Below are 14,438 nucleotides of genomic sequence, written 5' to 3'. Positions count from 1 at the left end.
TGTAATCTTTGTAAGTTTGCTATTGTCTGACTTTGTTAGGAAGATGATGTGGAAGAGGGTGGTCGATTGGGCAGAAGAAATGCTGCCGACTGAGATAGTAGTTGGAACTCTATTTAAGCAGGGCACATTACCTCAATGGCCTGCTGGATAACACACTTTTGGTATGCCCCAATACCTTCAGCAATCTGTGATGTCACCAAGGGTCCTGGAATCTAAGGCGCATGTAGTGGCTTTGACACCATTGCTCAGAGTGACTGTGGTGCTGTTCTGACTCTTTGCCTATATGGGCATGTGCCCAAGCTGGTGTTCCCATTTCTGAAGGTATCTGTTGGCACAGCCAATTCAGCCATGTCCATGACCTCTCCTACCCCCATTGATGCTGATGGCCATGTGAACAGGCAAGATTTTAAATGAGAACATTGCTACTTAGATATGAGTATGTAAACATAGCATCCCATGTGATATAATCCAACTACTTCTATTTTCATTGCATTATCTAAACATGTATGGTTCCTCAATATTGTGTCATTGATTTCTTTAGGTGTGCAAATCCTGACGAACGAACTGACATTGTAATGTGAGTTGGTGACTTTAAAACTATAGCACACACTTTAGTAAATATGTTTAAAATCTGTCTTTAATAAGTTTCAGTATATAAACTTTGGATTCCCATGAACACTATACTGACAATTAAGGCTACTCATGTCCATAAACAATAATTGACCATGTTATTATTTTCTCCTAAGTGAGCTCCACTGTCTTTAACTGCACATTACCATTTTATTACACACTTTTCCTGACATGAGGGTACTACTGCATTCATTGCTTTGCTATCAAGGTATTTATGTGAGGTATTTATGTGATTGTTTACATTCACACAAAAACTATATGAATGTACTGTAGTGCCGACGAGCATTCTAAAACAAATCTGGGGCAATCACCAACAAGACCCAGGTACATGCTGGGTACATGCTGGGTAAATGCTGGGTACATGCTGCAACATTTCTGCAGACAGACTAAAGGCCCATCGAATTAACAGCGGGGGTCCCTGGCAGTCCCATTCAAACTGAACACGAACATGGAGTTGATGTTCATCATCCATCCAATATCTGCTAAAAAGAATGAAAACAAGGAGTAAACAATTATTAAAATATTGCAAAGACTGTTTGAAATAATAGGTTAACACAGATTCCCAGCAAGCTCAAACTCCCACACCCACCACAAAGTGAATATATATTTATGTCAACCAGAGCGCTATTGAGCATGGCAATTGTATATAACAAGAGACAGGGGTTGCCCAACGCTGCATCCAATTGACAAAACACATAGAGTAAAATACTTCAATAATAATAAAATACTTGGTTATTTAGTTAACTCTTTCGCCAAAGGCGTCATAAGCCTGCATACCAACGTCAAGGTATAACCAAGAAAATGCAGGTCCTACACTACACTGTGAACCCTTCCCCTTACCTCTGTGAGAGGGGAACCATAATAAGTCTTGTTCCTGCAGCAAGTGAAATGACCTTCCAACTTAAAGGGTGAAGGGGGAGGAGTGAGCTCTGGGAGGAGGTGCCACAGCCTCCAAAAGAGACATAGGTTAACACAGATTCCCAGCAAGCTCAAACTCCCACACCCACCACAAAGTGAATATATATTTATGTCAACCAGAGCGCTATTGAGCGTGGCAATTGTATATAACAAGAGACAGGGGGTGCAAAACGCTGCATCCAATTGACAAAACACATAGAGTAAAATACTTCAATAATAATAAAATACTTGGTTATTTAGTTAACCCTTTGGCCAAAGGCGTCATAAGCCTGCATACCAACGTCAAGGTATAACCAAGATAATGCAGGTCCTACACTACACTGTGAACCCTTCCCCTTACCTCTGTGAGAGGGAAAGGACCATAATGGGTCTTGTTCCTGCAGCAAGTGAAATGACCTTCCAACTTAAAGGGTGAAGGGGGAGGAGTGAGCTCTGGGAGGAGGTGCCACAGCCTCCAAAAGAGACATAGGTTAACACAGATTCCCAGCAAGCTCAAACTCCCACACCCACCACAAAGTGAATATATATTTATGTCAACCAGAGCGCTATTGAGCGTGGCAATTGTATATAACAAGAGACAGGGGGTGCCCAACGCTGCATCCAATTGACAAAACACATAGAGTAAAATACTTCAATAATAATAAAATACTTGGTTATTTAGTTAACCCTTTGGCCAAAGGCGTCATAAGCCTGCATACCAACGTCAAGGTATAACCAAGATAATGCAGGTCCTACACTACACAGTGAACCCTTCCCCTTACCTCTGTGAGAGGGGAACCATAATGGGTCTTGTTCCTGCAGCAAGTGAAATGACCTTCAAATTTAACGGGTGAAGGGGGAGGAGTGAGCTCTGGGAGGAGGTGCCACAGCCTCCAAAAGAGACATAGGTTAACACAGATTCCCAGCAAGCTCAAACTCCCACACCCACCAAAAGTGAATATATATTTATGTCAACCAGAGCGCTATTGAGCGTGGCAATTGTATATAACAAGAGACAGGGGGTGCCCAACGCTGCATCCAATTGACAAAACACATAGAGTAAAATACTTCAGACAGACTAATGGCCCATCGAATTAACAGCGGGGGTCCCTGGTAGTCCCATTCAAACTGAACACGAACATGGAGTTGATGTTCATCATCCATCCAATATCTGCTAAAAAGAATGAAAACAAGGAGTAAACAATTATTAAAATATTGCAAAGACTGTTTGAAATAATACAATCTTCTTCAAGTGACACCTTCTTGCTCTCTTTTACAGTTTCAAATGTAAAACAATTGTGAGATTGTTGTTTAGAAAATAAATAGATGCATGAATAACATTACCTTACAGTATCGCTGGATGTATTTCCTACACGAACATGGTGTTAATGTTGATCCAAACTGGCAAAAACCGATTAAACACATAGATTAAACAATGACAAAAAATATATTACCACAGTATATTAAAAACTGTATTATTCAATAAATTAATAATTCCCTCATCAGTTTCATTCATTGATTACTCCAGCCCACAGTCCTTTTATACCGTAAAAGTGCATGTATTGTGTCTTTCTTGGTCTTGAATTGTGCAGCAGTGTATTTAAACGTTTTCCCAAGTTATTCTAAAATTGTTTCCCTCAAGTTGTTGGGAATAGTCGTCATACCATTTATGCCATCAAAGCTGACTATTTTAGATCACTGGGCATGGTGATCAAAAGTGACATGGTGTTGGCAGATTAGGTTGGCAAATTGATTTAGCTATTCCTTTATTTTTATAACATTTCTTTGCAAAGTGTCTGCTGTTATTAGCTGTGAAAATGTTTCATACCTTTAGTTAAGTACTTAACTATGACTTAAAGGACAGTATCACTCTTTGCTGGGATTGTGTGTGTTCAATTTGTTGCTACATTTACTTTATATGTGAGCATGGACATTGTTCTGTTTCTCCAGTGAATATCTACTTGGGGTATATATACAGTAGTTGTATCAGACCCTGTATCAACCATGTATCAACAGGACCTGTTTAAGTGTGGTTACTATACCTTTCAACTATACCTGTAGCCCCTATATTTATTCACTAGCTGCTCTGTCTCGTCCGTGGAGTGTTTTAACTACACTGTATATATTTTGTCACGTATGTTCGTCGTGTTTGACAGTTTATCAAAGTTTATTATTTTGCGTCTTGTGTTCAATGGTGTTGCGGTACCTTTGGTGGTCTGTTCCCATTTTTTGGTAGTAGATTATTAAACTACTACTTGTAGTATACCTTGTTCACTACTTTCACATCATGAGTGCAATTATTAGGTGGCTTGGTTGACCATCTGGTCACTCTTTTCTGTGTTTTTAGAATCATTCTTACCTGTCATTTGAACATTCTCCAATTGGATCCTATCTTGGGCAGGATTTTGCCATCACTACCTAAAATCTATTTCAGTAGGACGAAGAACCTAAAAAATGTTCTCGCACCTACTATGGTTAAAGATTCTCGGAGTACACTGGCATCTGCAACTGCATCTGCATCCATTGGTTCTGTCAGACCTAAGGGTTACTTCAAGTTTTCACATTGTAAGGCTTGAGGATTTATGAACACCTCAAAGAAGTTTCGATCTAATGTCACTGGTGATACATTTGAGATCAACAAATTAATCAATTGCAATATCATATTTGTTACCAATTTACTTCAATGTGATTGTGTCATGCAGTATATTGCTAAAACCATTAGGAATCTTAATATTAGAATCTTCAAGCATCTTAGAAACATTAAAAACATCCAAAAGAATTTGGTAGAGAAGGGAAAACCCCTCTTTTGCTTGAACATTTCCCTAGTGTTCACAACTGTAATCCGCAAACTTTGCACTTTTCAGCAATTGAAGCTGTGACAGATAACATTCGAGCCAATAATAAAGAAGTGAGGTTAATGCAGAGAGAACACTTTTGGATCTTCAGGTTACAAACCAAGCACTGTAGGTTTCAATGATATTACAGATATCTCCTCTTTTCTTTAAATTCCATTTTATTGGGAAATGTATTCTGAGCATCATGTGTGGTCTTTTTTTCATGTCTGTTTGTTCTTGTGGTTTTTTTTAATAAGTGTGTTTGCACTTAAAATGGAATACTTGATAATTGCAAAGTTTGTTCATACTTGTACAATTTTACGTTGATATGCATTTTCACTATTCATGTATAGTTATCATTTTAAAATATTAAATATTTAAAATATTCTAATATATTTTATGATTATGGCCTATCTAAAATAAGATAAATTATATGTGTGCATGTGTGTTAAGTTTATATTACACTATGTATGTAACTTTTAAAAATTGCCATTTTGTATGCTTTTTGAAATATCTGCCCATACACTACCGACACACTTTATTGAAGTGTGGTCGGTACCGCAAGCCGGGAAATCTCCCGGCTTGCTAGTGGCCGCCCCTCGGCGTGCCGCGCGTCATAGACGCGCGGTCACGCGTCATCGGGAGCGTGCGCCCCCTGCACGCGTGTCCAGGGGCTCCCCGAGGGAGCCCTGGTGTCCCGCGATCGCGGGACAGCGGCAGGGGGTTCCGGGGGACCCGGCGGACCCGGCAGCGGTAGGGAGAGCGCCCCGATCGGAGGGCGCTCTTCCGCTGCTTCGGCGTGCGCCCGTCACACTCGGGCGCGCGCCAGGCTACTGCTGCGGCACAGAACGGGCAAATGCTCGAATAAACTGTGCCGCAGCAGTAAATAAGGTTTGTTATGAAATATTCTAAAAAGTATGTTTAAAAAAAAAATTAGGTAAACCATTTGAAAATATGGGCTACTGGTACAACATAATTCACACTGATTTGTTTTAAGGCTATCACCTGACATTCTTGAGTTGTCATTAAGAACTTAAGTACTTGAGAATCTGTCTAACCAGACATTCCTTTTTAACGTAATTTACAGTAGCTTTCAAATTAAGCTACAGTAAATAAAAATCAGACAATTGGTTAAGAACCAGACACAACACAACAGATTAAGAATTGTATTTGCTGGAAAATGTTGTTACCATATTTTACATTCCTTAATGTATATACTCTCAAAAAAGTCTGGCATTAATAAACGCACTCTTGCCAGTAAAAGCCTATTTGTCAAGCCACAGTAGCACACCTTGTAAGCAATAATGACAAAAGTCCACTTTGCCTTCTGCACATTTGATATCTTTCTACAATGTATTAATATTTCATGCATTTGCATTTGTCATTACACAATGTGGCTTTCAACCTTTTAGGGGAGATTTCCATCTGCCCATTGCATACTTCTGTTCATCCTTCACTTTGACATATGTTTAGCTTTTGTTTTCAATAGGATAATTCTACTGTACAGTATGTCAATGTTTATCATCTGTTGTTCAAGTTTACATTATGACTTGTGAGATGTCAAATGATTCAACATACTATTAAAAATATTGCAATGACTTTAATACTTTGTGGTCTGCCAAGATAGCAAATATAAAATATAACACAATCTTCGCAAATAATTTTCAACTAAATATTAATGTGCAACGACTGCTAAACAGATATACTAACCCTGTGAATGATGTTTTAATCCATCAAATCCTTGTTGTCATTTTAGGGGCCTATTCTAGTAGCATCAAAGTGTGATTTAACACATCTAAAATACTGTACACTTTAACATGTTCTGTTATTCTGTAATCCCTTTTCGCATGTCCAAACCATGCGAAAAAGGCTTTTAAACAAGCCTTTTCGTTCAGGCTATGCAAATCCGTGTGCAATGACCAAAAACATTTTTTTTGTAAAATTGCTGTATTGCTGCATTACTGCTACTGATAGTATTTCCAGTTGTATATATGACCCCTCACACCACCCTCCAAATACATTAGGGATCGATGCCTGTGATTAAAAAAAGGAACATACTAGAACATACATAGTAGATATGGGATATGCTAATGTCACAAATCCTAAAATTTATCCTTTAAAACAATAAAACTAAACTTCATCACAATCAGGTTCTTGTGATGAAGGAAGTATCAGACCCAATAGTATTAGGCTGTGTCCACACTGCTGCTGACCGTACTTGGCGCACTCAGCACAATCAATTTATATTTGTCTATCCACACTCACGCAGCGCACGCTCGTGAGCATGCACGTACGCTCACGGGTGCTGGGTGCTTGCCGCGACAAATTTAATTGACATTGAGGTGCGCTGAGGGGTCATATGACCTCCTCAGCCAATCAGCACCAGTCAGTGTCCTGGCCATGCCCCCTCCCCCCCCCCCCCACTCGCGCTTACAGGAAAAGTTGCCGAACACCTGAGCGCTCATGCTTGTAAAGTTGGTGACGTCACCACTCAAGCATGAACACGGTCCGTGGCACAGGGGACGCAGACTTAGAACCCACTGCCTTGCCATCAAAGGCAGCAACACTAGCATTGAATAAACCCAGGTGCCAGAAAAGGGAGTTGTCACAGCATACTTTTGATCTTTACTACTCACACCTGTAGCCCCCTCCAGGTTTTAGCCCACCTCCCAAGCACTGCAAGATCTTTGCAATACTTTCGTGTTTGTAATTATTTGTTTGCCAATATTCCCAGCAGTTTGAACTGCAAACTGTAAAAATAGATAATGTTACAGTACTAATATAAAGATACATTGTAGCTGCTGAGTTAGAATACACTGAGAAAGAAAAAGAATTCCCTTGTGGCTGCACTCAGAGAAAAACCTAGAAAACATAAACACCTATAAAACTTATACAGGCATACCCCGCATTAGCGTACGCAATGGGACCGGAGCATGTATGTAAAGCGAAAATGTACTTAAAGGGAAGCACTACCTTTTCCCCCCACTTATCGATGCATGTACTGTACTGCAATCGCCATATACGTGCATAACTGATGTAAATAACACATTTGTAACAGGCTCTATAGTCTCCCCGCTTGCGCACAGCTTCGGTACAGGTAGGGAGCCGGTATTGCTGTTCAGGATGTGCTGACAGGCGCATGCGCAAGCTGCCGTTTGCCTATTGGGCGATATGTCCTTACTTGCGAGTGTACTTAAAGTGAGTGTCCTTAAACCGGGGTATGACTGTAATGGGTCTTAAATACGACAAAGAAACCATAACAACAATAAAAAATGGGCAGGGGCAGATGTGTGCATAGGAGTAGTAAAGATTTTTGGATAATTAGTCCCACAATGACACCATAATTATCAACTTTAAAAAGTAGTTGTTTAATGTTCGGAACAAGAAGTTGTGAAAAAACTCAAAAAGAGGACACTCTTTGACAAAGCGCTATGCGCGAAATGCGTTCATGATTGGCCTGTCTTCCATGCTGTCACCTCAGTAATAAAGGAATTTTTAATAAAGATTTGTGTGTAGCCCCACTTTTCTGCTATAGTTGTGCTCCGTTTTTTACCTTCTGGATTTCTTCACGCATAGAGACTGGACTGCCTACAGACTGTGAGTACTTTCTTCTCCATTCATGCGTTTGAAGACTAGACTGTTTATTTGTGTGTGGCTCTAGGGTGGGTGTTCCTAAAGGTGGTATACAGGGATCACTGTTCATATACAGTTTGTCCCACACATACACCACAGGATTTTGATATTATAATACCCCTTCATATGAGCATATTTGTACACTAGGTCATAGTGACTCATTGATGCTTTGATGTCTACTTTCAAGCAGGCTGATATCTTGAGCGGTTCATACTCACTGTTTGTATTGTTCTATGGATCTTGAGCACTGACATTTGGGACTTGGTTCTTGTTTTTTCGATTTTGTATATTTTTATATGTATTGGGGGGTGGGGGTGGCTTTTATATGTATTGGGGGGTTAATTAAAAGTTGTGCGTGAAAAAAATAATTGTGTGGCAGGTGCGCTATGGGTTGGGGTGGCGGAGGCCGCCCCTTTAATTTGTCCGGGGCCCCATGATTTCTGTTGGCAGCCCTGGGTATGCAGATATATGTCTTTTTAATATATTGATGCTATAATAATAATAATAGCATGTTCTTGTATAGCGCTGCTAGTTATACGCAGCAACAAACAATTTAACCCACTACAAGCGCTAATCTACATACAATTTGGTGATCTAAACAAAAGTGATTATGTGTATATAATCAAACGTGATTAAAGTGATTAATGTGAGCTGCCAAGGGGAACAACATACACAGATGGTTCCAACCTGTAGACAAAATACAAATACAAAATGAGTATCCCCGGCGCTAGTAATGTCCAAAATACCGTAGTCCAAATTGAAAGTCATAAATTGGAGACTTCTCTGGATGGTAGATGGAATGTTGAGAGAAAGTTCCAGATCGATGGGGGTGTCCCAAGAGGTATCTCCACGATAGTTCTGGAATGATATGAAAAAGAACACACCAATTGCACAGTAGGTAACAGCACAAGTCCCTATCTAGAACTGAAAAAAACCCTACTCACAAGATAATCTCTTGTTGGTACAGGGGAGAGAATCTGTACTTGTCCCAACTTTAACACGTTTTCTCACGGACCCCACGTGGTCTGACGCGATTTTTCTTCCCTCAGAACGGCAATTGCACTCGCAGATGGACCCGATACAGCACACCCATGCGTGAAGGGAAATAGGACACAGATAGTGTAGTACGCAATACACTTTAATAAAATACTAAAAACACAAACTACCCACACTTACATGGTATGGGGGATAGTGATGTGGCACACGAATGCCATCCACAACCTGTTGCCAACATGCACAGCCGACGGAGAAGCTGACTGATAGCAGTACCCGCAACCGGCAAACCAATGACAGGGGAGATAAAGTAGTCTGTTTTTTTTTAAAAGTCCATCAGAAGCACAGGACCAAAACTAGAGAGATGTTCTTGACAAAACTGCTGAAGACCTGATCAAAAGCTTGATGACATCGAATGATCCATTGCACATAAAATCCACAGCTTCTTTTACAGAAATATACAGCCATGGGTATTCAGTTTGAATGGGACTGCCAGGGACCCCCGCTGTGTTAATCCGATAGGCCATTAGTCTGTCTGTCTGCAGATATGTCACAGAAACGTTGCATCATTACTGGGAGATTGCCCCAGATTTTCAAAGGAAAGTGTTCGGATACTTGAAGCTTGCAGCTCTTTCGGTATATGTGCTATCTGTAATTTTATAATTTGGGCAATGCATGCCATGGATACCAAAGCTTAAAAGCTGTTCCAATAGTGGAACACTGTTTTTTGAGTTCAGTCTCTTTTCTTCTCTCCATGGGATTCTTGAAGTACCCATCTCCTAGGGGAATAGTTGCTCACCTTATAATTCTGGTCATGGTTGAATTCACCAAGGGTGAACTATCCCAGTATATGGTATAATCAGAGAAGGGATACATATTTCCAAAACACTTTGTGATTGAAAACCTCTCATTACAGTACATTCATATCCATCACCACTTGGTGTACAGGAACAAATCCTTACTGTCTTTTGAGAGCAAAAGAATGCACAATCTAGCTTGACATCTTTTATGTCCATAATCTCTCTCATAAATTTGATGAGTTTATCTACATTTACCACATTGACATTTTCTGGTATTTTTATGGCTTCTCACCTTCATCTGATGAAGATTCTTGCCAATCAGAGTAAAAGGTGTTTTGAATATCAGAATTCATAGAGGGAGACCTTGATCTCTTATGAACTATGGTGTTAGCTTCCAATCTGGCAACCTCAAAAGTCGCCAAGAGATAAAAACTAATTCATTTGCATTGGGGCTGTGAAAAGTGTGAATAAAAGAGTCACAATCTGAGGATATATTGCAGGATAACAAATAAGTTTATTTCAGTGTACTGCTGCGGCCAACTTCAATCTCACAAATGCCCGTAATGTTCCAGGGCTTTTTTTGGCTGGTGCCGAATTCGGCCGCGCTCAGCCGCATCTTCCCCTCCCCTCACGACTCCCTGGCTGCTTGGCTGCTCTGCCTCTGCTCGGCAGCTTTGCGAGTCTTCCCCTCTGCTCGCGACCGACTGGCTGCCTCTGCTCCCTCTCTTCCCGCATCTCCCCTCCATTTCCCTGTCCCATGTCCACTTACCCGGGGATGCCGGCGGACATGTGACCGGCGCCACAGTGACGCGCGTCACGCGTCACCAGCCAGGTGCCACCAGCCGCGTCTGCCCGGAGTCTGCCCGCACATTGCGGTGGCGGCCGCTGAAGACTCAGCTCAGCCGCCACTGTACGTGCACACACAAGAGAGAGTTTCAAAATAAAACTCTCCCAATGAAATACTGGCATACAGGCCCTATTTATACCCAAAATACTATGCCCATGCCCCCTAAACGGAGTGGCGTGTGCGTCACTACGTAAGCATATAAGATAAACAAAATATGAATATGAACACATTGAGTTAATAGCATTACTATGAGATTCATATTAAAAATGAAATGACTCAGCTAATATTCCTTATACAGGCCGGTGACCTTTGCTCTACATACGGGACTTCATGGGCACCTCCCTTGGAATGCGAGACGTTCTTGTTATCTATCTTTTATTTTCAGAACATTCGCACTTTTCTCCCATCTTCAAGGTTTCTGTGGTTAGCTGAACAGCTTAATATCACTTAAAAATTGGAAGCAAAACAAAATCTCTTTCAAACGTCCATTCTCATTCCCTTTCATTCAGACAACCCAAAATGGGTGACAATATGAGGCACCTAAGATGGATGCTGACTTAAAATGGCTGCTTAGATCCCAGTGCTGTTATGTCAGACCTCCCCCCCTCCTTACATCATATTCTCACTTATTCACTCCCTCCTTTTTTATTCTTTAAACATCGCTTTTGAGAATTAAGGTTATGATGTTAGTCCAGGGACACATAGACAGACTCGTATTGTATACTGGGGTGCCCCATCACCCTGCTGCCAGAATCACTCTACTCTTTAAACTCTGATTCTGCGTTTCCCTTCCTGAAATCCCTCTCCTAGCTTCTAATCAAATCCTACTGTCTCTGTATGCTCTCCCTACCTACCAATTAGATTGTAAGCTCCTCAGTGCAGGGACTTATTTCGGGTATTTCTTCTCTCACTTCCAACTTGTCACAATATATCGACCATCACCTCCAACCAATTGTGACAGGTGTCCGGTCCTACTTGCGAGACACGACACATGTATTACAAATTTTAAAAGATCTTGAATGGCAGCCTGGGTATATATTAGTAACAGCTGACGTCACATCACTGTATACAGTGATTGACCATCAACTACACTGGCGACACACTTTATTCGAGCTCGGCTAGTCCCACGAATTCGGGTATACCCGGGTGTATTGAGGTTTGTGACTGTTTTCTGCCCGAGTGCATTGAGGTATTTTCCAGGCAGGGATTGAAGCATTTTATTCCCGCTGGCTGCAATACTGCACAGTATATACACTGGCGACACACTTTATTCGAGCTCGGCTAGTCCCACGAATTCGGGTATACCCGGGTGTATTGAGGTTTGTGACTGTTTTCTGCCCGAGTGCATTGAGTTATTTTCCGGCAGGGATTGAAGCATTTTATTCCCGCTGGCTGCAATACTGCACAGTACATATATATATACTGCATTACAATTCATGAATTTATGCCATCTGGTAGACACGCGAAGCATTGCAGCCTATTAAATCCTAATCATTATCATTTAACAGATCAGCCGCCCATCAGCCAGGCATGAACCCAGGCTGGGAAGGCAAATGCAACGAGGCTTGTCAGAGGTGAGGAGCGGCGCATTCCAGGTATCTGCCAGATACATACCGGGTATTTGCTCGAATAAAGTGTGTCGGTGCAGTATATATATATATATACTGCATTACAATTCATGTATTTATGCCATCTGGTAGACACGCGAAGCATTGCAGCCTATTAAATCCTAATCATTATCATTTAACAGATCAGCCGCCCGTCAGCCAGGCATGAACCCAGGCTGGGAAGGCAAACGCAACGGGGCTTGTCAGAGGTGAGGAGCGGCGCATTCCAGGTATCTGCCAGGTACATACTGGGTATTTGCTCGAATAAAGTGTGTCGGTGCAGTAGGCTGCCAAGCCGTGTCTCGCAAGTTGGAACAGGTAAACAATTATTCACCTGGCAAAAGGGATTTTTTGGTGGATGGTATTAAGTTTATTTTAACACACAATTATTTCACCTTTAATTCCGACTACTACATTCAGAAATGTGGTACCGCCATGGGAACGCGGTTTGCCCCTAGTTATGCCAATTTATTCATGGACAGTTGGGAGGAGGAGTTCATTTGGAACAACTGTCCACTAGGGGCAAGCCTCGTGCTCTGGCGGCGCTACATTGATGATGTGGTCTTTGTTTGGTCAGGTAGCCAAACTTCACTTGATAATTTTTGCACTTATCTTAATCACAATCACTATAATCTTAAATTCACTTGTAATTTTAGCACGGAATGTATTGATTTTCTGGATCTTCACATTTACATCAGGAACAACACCATATGCACTAAGACCTTCTTTAAGCCAGTTCAGGCGAACAATTATGTACGCGCAGATAGCCACCACAATCCACAGTGGCTACGGAATATCCCGAAGGGCCAGTTAGTACGTCTTAAACGTAACTGCACTGATGATGAAACATTCAGGACACAGGCAAGGGATCTGAAAAATAAATTCATTATGAGAAAATACTCAGAGGACCTCATTGATAAGGCATTTGATCAGGTTGACAATCTTCAAAGAGACACTTTACTTAATTACAACAAGAAGAAAAAAGATACGACAGAGACATATAACATTCAAATTTCATTTATTACCCAATACAATGAAATGGCCCCAAAAATCAAACAGATTTTGAATAAATATTGGCCCATTTTACTTAAAGATGAAGATCTGGTGGATATTCTGCCTAAAAAAACGAATATAATATTCACAAGGGCCAATAATTTAAAATCAAAATTGGCCCCCAGTTGTCCCATTAAACAGTATAAATCAAAACAGATAGGGAACCCAAAGGGTTTTTTCACTTGTGTGAAATGTGTGGCTTGTTCCTTTAGTAAAAATGCTAGGCAATTTACATCTATGGTTACCTCTAAAATTTACCCGATAAAAACATTTATCAACTGCCATTCAACATTTGTTATATATCTATTGCAATGCCCTTGTGGCTTGCAATATGTTGGCAGGACAGGGAGAACCTATCAGAGACGTGTCTACGAGCATATCTATAATATTAGAAAAGGACTAGTCACACACAGTGTCTCTCACCACTTTCTTTTATGCCATAACAAAAATCCTATAGGCCTAAGGTGTCAGGCCATTGAGGAGGTCCAGGCTGGCCCCAGAGGTGGGAATAGACTCAATCATGCCAGTATGCGGGAAGCATACTGGATTTATGAATTGAAGACACTCTCACCAAGGGGGTTAAATATAGATTTTGAATTGAAGGCTTTTTTATAACTTATTCCTTTCCTGTGAGCTCCATCCATTATTTATATATCTTAACATTTTTTAATGTTTTAATGTCTTAATGTTGTTTTGTTGTGTTTATTTATTATTATGTATGTATGTCAAGCCAGGCTTTCTTGTATGCTACCCCCATTCTGGCAGTCATGCGGTTAATCCACCACCAATTGTGTTATTAACCAATTGGATTCGTGGACTGCGTGTATATAAACTATCCAGATGCAGGGGTAGCGACATCCCTTGAAGAAGTGCGCGCATGCGCACGAAACGCGTTGGGAGGATACTGTTTTAGAAGCGATTTTGTGTGCCTGGAGGTGGGGAGTACATTACCCGGTCGGAGGTGAGGGGGAAAAGTTACAAGCGCGGACTAGGAGATCGGAAGAAGGTCAGAGCGTGACATCACGTCCGCTCAGGAGCACCACTGTTCCTGTATCCTGCAGCTCTACACAGCATCCACCACACGTGGGGACGCCAGAGAGAGGGCTCCGGTCGCCATCTTGGAAGTACAGAGTGTGTCTCCAGT

The sequence above is a fragment of the Ascaphus truei genome, chromosome 10, assembly GCF_040206685.1.
Source record: "Ascaphus truei isolate aAscTru1 chromosome 10, aAscTru1.hap1, whole genome shotgun sequence".
Taxonomy (NCBI): Eukaryota; Metazoa; Chordata; class Amphibia; order Anura; family Ascaphidae; genus Ascaphus; species Ascaphus truei.
This window is presented reverse-complemented; position numbering follows the sequence as displayed.